Below are 7125 nucleotides of genomic sequence, written 5' to 3'. Positions count from 1 at the left end.
GCCCATGAGGCCCAATACTTCTTCCCCGTATTCCCGTAACTCCCGAGTACTCCAAAAAATACCCGAATCACTCGGAACCTTTCCGATGTCCGAATATAGTCGTCCAATATATCGATCTTTACGTCTCGACCATTTCGAGACTCCTCGTCATGTCCCCGGTCTCATCCGGGACTCCGAACTACCTTCGGTACATCAAATCACATAAACTCATAATACCGATCGTCACCGAATGTTAAGCGTGCGGACCCTACGGGTTCGAGAACTATGTAGACATGACCGAGACACATCTCCGGTCAATAACCAATAGCGGAACCTAGATGTTCATATTGGCTCCTACATATTCTACGAAGATCTTTATCGGTCAAACGGCATAACAACATACGTTGTTCTCTTTGTCATCGGTATGTTACTTGCCCGAGATTCGATCGTCGGTATCTCAATACCTAGTTCAATCTCGTTACCGGCAAGTCTCTTTACTCGTTCCGTAATGCACTATCCCGCAACTAACTCATTAGTTGCATTGCTTTCAAGGCTTATAGTGATGTGCATTACCGAGAGGACCCAGAGATACCTCTCCGACAATCGGAGTGACAAATCCTAATCTCGATTCATGCCAACTCAACAAGTACCACCGGAGACACCTGTAGAGCACCTTTATAATCACCCAGTTATGTTGTGATGTTTGGTAGCACACAAAGTGTTCCTCTGGTAATCGGGAGTTGCATAATCTCATAGTCATAGGAACATGTATAAGTCATGAAGAAAGCAATAGCAGTAAACTAAAACGATCAAGTGCTAAGCTAACGGAATGGGTCAAGTCAATCACATCATTCTCCTAATTATGTGACCCCGTTTATCAAATGACAACTCATGTCTATGGTTAGGAAACATAACTATCTTTGATTAACGAGCTAGTCAAGTAGAGGCATACTAGTGACACTCTGTTTGTCTATGTATTCACACATGTACTAAGTTTCCGGTTAATACAATTCTAGCATGAATAATAAACATCTATCATGAAATAAGGAAATAAATAATAACTTTATTATTGCCTCTAGGGCATATTTCCTTCAGGTGATCATGACGGTGCTTTGGAGATGGAGATCACAGGCACAAGATGAAGGTGGCCATATCATATCACTTATATTGATTACATGTGATGTTTATCCTTTATGCATCTTATTCTACTTGATTGATGGTAGCATTATAAGATGATCTCTCACTAAATTTCAAGGTACAAGTGTTCTCCCTGAGTATGCACCATTGCCAAAGTTCGTCGTGCATAGACACCACGTGATGATCGGGTGTGATAAGCTCTATGTTCATATACAACGGGTGCAAGCCAGTTTTTGCACACGTAGAAATACTCGGGTTAAACTTGACGAGCCTAGCATATGCAGATATGGCCTCGGAACACTGAGACCGAAAGGTCGAGCGTGAATCATGTAGTAGACATGATCAACATAGTGTTGTTCACCATTGAAAACTACTCCATCTCACGTGATGATCGGACATGGTTTAGTTGATATGTACCACGTGATCACTTAGATGATTAGAGGGATGTCTATCTAAGTGGGAGTTCTTAAATATGATTAATTGAACTTTAATTTATCATGAACTTAGTACCTGATAGTATTTTGCTTGTCTATGTTGTTGTAGATAGATGGCCCGTGTTGTTGTTTCGTTAAATTTTAATGCGTTCCTTGAGAAAGGAAAGTGAAAGATGATGGTAGCAATTACACGGACTGGGTCCGTAACTTGAGGATTATCCTCATTGCTGCACAGAAGAATTGCATCCTGGAAGCACCACTGGGTGCCAAACCCGCTGCAGGAGCAACGCCAGATGTTATGAACGTCTGGCAGAGCAAAGCTGATGACTACTCGATAGTTCAGTGTGCCATGCTTACGACTTAGAACCGGGACTTCAACGACGTTTTGAACGTCATGGAGCATATGAGATGTTCCAGGAGTTGAAGTTAATATTTCAAGCAAATGCCCGGATTGAGAGATATGAAGTCTCCAATAAGTTCTACAGCTGCAAGATGGAGGAGAATAGTTATGTCAGTGAACATATACTCAGAATGTCTGGGTATCATAACCACTTGACTCAACTCAACTGGGAGTTAATCTTCCTGTTGATAGTGTCATTGACAGAGTTCTTCAATCACTACCACCAAGCTACAAGAGCTTCATGATGAACTATAATATGCAAGGGATGGATAAGACGATTGCCGAGCTCTTCGCAATGCTCAAAACTACGGAGGTAGAAATCAAGAAGGAGCATCAAGTGTTGATGGTCAATAAGACGACTACAAGAAAAAGGGTAAAGGGAAGAAGAAAGGGAACTTTAAGAAGAAAAACAAACAAGTTGCTGCTCAAGAGAAGAAACCCAAGTCTGGACCTAAGCCTGAGACTGAGTGCTTCTATTGCAAAGGGACCGGTCACTGGAAGCGGAACTGCCCCAAGTATTTGGCGGATAAGAAGGATGGCAAGGTGAACAAAGGTATATGTGATATACATGTTATTGATGTGTACCTTACTAAAGCTCGCAGTAGCACCTGGGTATTTGATACTGGTTATGTTGCTAATATTTGCAACTCGAAACAGGGACTACGGATTAAGCAAAGATTGGCTAAGGACGAGGTGACGATGCGCGTGGGAAATGGTTCCAAAGTCGGTGTGATCACCGTCGGCACGCTACCTCTACATCTACCTTCGGGATTAGTTTTAGACCTGAATAATTGTTATTTGGTGCAGCGTTGAGCATGAACATTATATCTGGATCTTGTTTGATGCGAGACGGTTATTCATTTAAATCAGAGAATAATGGTTGTTCTATTTATATGAGTAATATCTTTTATGGTCATGCACCCTTAAAGAGTGGTCTATTTTTGATGAATCTCGATAGTAGTGATATACATATTCTTAATGTTAAAACCAAAAGATGCAGAGTTGATAATGATAGTGCAACTTATTTGTGGCACTACCGTTTAGGTCATATTGGTGTAAAGTGCATGAAGAAACTCCATTCTGATGGACTTTTGGAATCACTTGATTATGAATCACTTGGTACTTGCGAACCATGCCTCATGGGCAAGATGACTAAAACGTCGTTCTTCGGAACTATGGAGCAAGCAACATATTTGTTGGAAATCATACATACTGATGTATGTGGCCCGATGAATATTGAGGCTCGCGACGGGTATTGTTATCTTCTTACCTTCACAGATGATTTGAGCAGATATGGGTATATCTACTTGATGAAACATAAGTCTGAAACATTTAAAAAGTTCAAAGAATTTCAGAGTGAAGTGGAAAATCATCGTAACAAGAAAATAAAGTTTCTACAATCCGATCATGAAGGAGAATATTTGAGTTATGAGTTTGGTCTTCATTTGAAATGCAGAATAGTTTCGCAACTCACGCCACCCAGAACACCACAATGTAATGGTGTGTCCGAACGTCGTAACCGTACTTTACTAGATATGGTGCGATCTATGATGTCTCTTACTGATTTACCGCTATCGTTTTAGGTTTACGCTTTAGAGACAGCTACATTCACGTTAAATAGGGCACCATCTAAATCCGTTGAGACGACACCTTATGAACTATGGTTTGACAAGAAACCAAAATTGTCGTTTCTTAAAGTTTGGGGTTGTGATGCTTATATGAAAAAGCTTCAACCTGATAAGCTCGAACCCAAATTGGAGAAATGTGTCTTCATAGGATACCCAAAGGAGACTGTCGGGTACACCTTCTATCATAGATCCGAAGGCAAGACATTTGTTGCTAAGAATGGATCCTTTCTAGATAGGGAGTTTCTCTCAAAAGAAGTGAATGGGAGGAAAGTAGAACTTGATGAGGTAACTGTACCTGCTTCCTTATTGGAAAGTGGTCCATCACAGAAACCGGTTCCTGTGACACCTACACCAATTAGTGAGGAAGCCAATGATGATGATCATGAAACTTCAGATCAAGTTACTACCGAACCTCATAGGTTAACCAGAGTAAGATCCGCACCAGAGTGGTATGGTAATCCTGTTCTGGAGGTCATGTTACTTGACCATGACGAACCTATGAACTATGAGGAAGCGATGATGAGCCCAGATTCCGCAAAATGGCTTGAGGCCATGAAATCTGAGATGGGATCCATGTATGAGAACAAAGTGTGGACTTTGGTTGACTTGCCCGATGATCGGCAAGCCATCGAGAATAAATGGATCTTCAAGAAGAAGACTGACACCGACGGTAACGTTACTGTCTACAAAGCTCGACTTGTTGCGAAAGGTTTTCGACAAGTTCAAGGGGTTGACTACGATAAGACTTTCTCACCCGTAGCGATGCTTAAATTCGTCCGAATCATGTTAGCTATTGCCGCATTTTATGATTATGAAATTTGGCAAATGGATGTAAAAACTGCATTCCTCAATGGATTTCTGGAAGTAGAGTTGTATATGATGCAACCTGAAGGTTTTATCGATCCAAAGGGTACTAACAAAGTGTGCAAGCTCCAGCGATCCATCTATGGCCTAGTGCAAGCATCTCGGAGTTGGAATAGACGTTTTGATAGTGTGATCAAAGCATATGGTTTTATACAGACTTTTGGAGAAGCCTGTATTTACAAGAAAGTGAGTGGGAGCTCTGTAGCATTTATAATATTATATGTGGATGACATATTGTTGATTGGAAATGATATAGAATTTCTGGATAGCATAAAATGATACTTGAATAAGAGTTTTTCAATGAAAGACCTCGGTGAAGCTGCTTATATATTGGGCATCAAAATCTATAGAGATAGATCAAGACACTTAATTGGACTTTCACAAAGCACATACATTAATAAAGTTTTTAAGAAGTTCAAAATGGATCAAGCAAAGAAAGGGTTCTTGCCTGTGTTACAAGGTGTGAAGTTGAGTAAGACTCAATGCCCGACCAATGCAGAAGATAGAGAGAAAATAAAAAATGTTCCCTATGCTTCAGCCATAGACTCTATCATGTATGCAATGTTGTGTACCAGACCTGATGTGTGCCTTGCTATTAGTTTAGCAGGAAGGTACCAAAGTAATCCAGGAGTGGATCACTGCACAGCGGTCAAGAACATCCTGAAATACCTGAAAAGGACTAAGGATATGTTTCTCGTTTATGGAGGTGACAAAGAGCTCGTCGTAAATGGTTACTGACGGTGTCCTGGACTAGGGGGTACTCAATACGTCGTCTCCCGAACAAGTGTATCGGGATGAGGACCCCCATGGTGGTTCACTATTGGGCCAGTTCAAACAACCCATGCCGCACACAAGGAAGACTCCACAAAACTTGGCACCCAAGATAAGGACTCTCCTAAAACCCTAGGCCTCCGGTGTCTTATATAAACCGAGGCCAGGCTAGTCAAGATACAATCTCATATTCATTATAACAATCTCGTGATAGATGTATGCACCCTGTACTATCCCTCATATGAATACAATCAAAAGCAGGACGTAGGGTTTTACCTCCATCAAGAGGGCCCGAACCTGGGTAAAATCCCGTGTCCATGTTACCATCGCTCCTAAATGCCTAGCTTAGGACCCCTACTACGAGATACGCCAGATATAGAACCAACATTGATGCTTTCATTGAGAGTCTGCTGGGCGATCTCCGCGGATCGGTGGGACGATCAGAATTTTTGGTGACCGAGCTTCGAAGGAACTCGGATGGCGGCTGCCGCTTCAACGGCCCCCGATTCGAGCTGTCCGTAAGCGCTGACGTACACGGCCGTGGCAGCTACCCGAAGACGATTCCCAGGCTGATTTGGTCCAAGGGATCGTGGAGCAACTCGGCTAGTGACCGGTGGAACTACTCGCGAGGATTACAACACGTAGCTCGAGAAGATGCCCTGCATCAACATACATCTGGAAACAGCGATCCGCCGGTGGGCTAGTTCCTCCACCACGTGAAGCGTCAGGAAAGCTAATTGAGCTCGTGTATTAATACCATTAGTCTAAAGCGCAGCACGGTCTTCAATAATTGAATAGTGCATCTTTGCTTTACTTTACTAGTTACGTGAAGGAATCTAATGTTTGATCTTTGCTGTTCTTCATCAATTGCTCGTGCATACCCCTCTGGGAGATCAAACCGGCTCAATCGATCTGGCTGATGTACATGAGACAATCGATCCTACATCGATCTAACTGCAGCATGATGCGTAAAAGTCCGCTACTCTGTCCATCGCAACCACGCGGAACAATGCCAAGTTTATTTTTTCCTAGTTGTCCGTCTACAACGTAAATTTATCTTACGTAAAATGTTTTTTGTTGGTTTCTGCCGCATTATTTTTTGCAGCCATATTTTGGGACAACACATGTATATGGCGTTTTAGGTCTACTTGGTCTGACCTAGCGCACCTACTTCGAGCCCGTGGCTGCAACTTCATGCGGGCAGACTGTCCAAAGCCTAATTTTTCTCTCCAGAATCGCTATGTGCACTAGGAGATTATTTGGGAGATTCAACTTTTTTTCTCCCTCTTTCTTCCTTATTTAATTATATGTCTTGAGGAAATAGACTACTTTAATAAGCAGTTTGTCTTCGGATACATATTGTTCTCTAATTTTTTGAGGTTTGAATGTTGTGCAAACTTGTTTTGAGAGTTGCCGTTCATTGTTAGGGAGCTCCTCCGCGCTGCTCTGACATGGCTATCTTCTCGACAGTTTGGTTTGTCGTGCGTCGACTGACGGACACCTTGTGCGCGACATGGTCTGCATTATAAATTTGGGCTTCGTGACGCCATCAGCACATTGCCTGGACATCATCAGTAGGCAGTACATCCGATCTAGGTTGCGCGGCGGCCACCTGCTGCACATCTAAAAAAACAATCCAAATGGCGGTGAACCAGCCGAGGAGATGGCGCAGTACCGTGCACAACATGCATGTGAGGCCGACGAGAGTTCGGCTCAGCGCGGCAATAGGGAGATTTGTTCTTTCCTTTTCTCTATTATTTAATTAAGTTGGGAGGCCATCTACACTTTTCACTAATGGTCTCTTTTTCGTGTGCTTCCCTGATGCAATTAGCACTACCAGTTGCTTCACGACCACCGAGATTGGATTGATGCGACAAGCAGCTTACGTGGTACCTACCACATGAAGTTGCAT

Source organism: Triticum urartu, chromosome 6A, assembly GCF_056163025.1.
Source record: "Triticum urartu cultivar PI428250 chromosome 6A, HENAU_Tu73, whole genome shotgun sequence".
Lineage (NCBI taxonomy): Eukaryota > Viridiplantae > Streptophyta > Magnoliopsida > Poales > Poaceae > Triticum > Triticum urartu.
Note: the sequence above shows the minus strand (reverse complement) of the source record.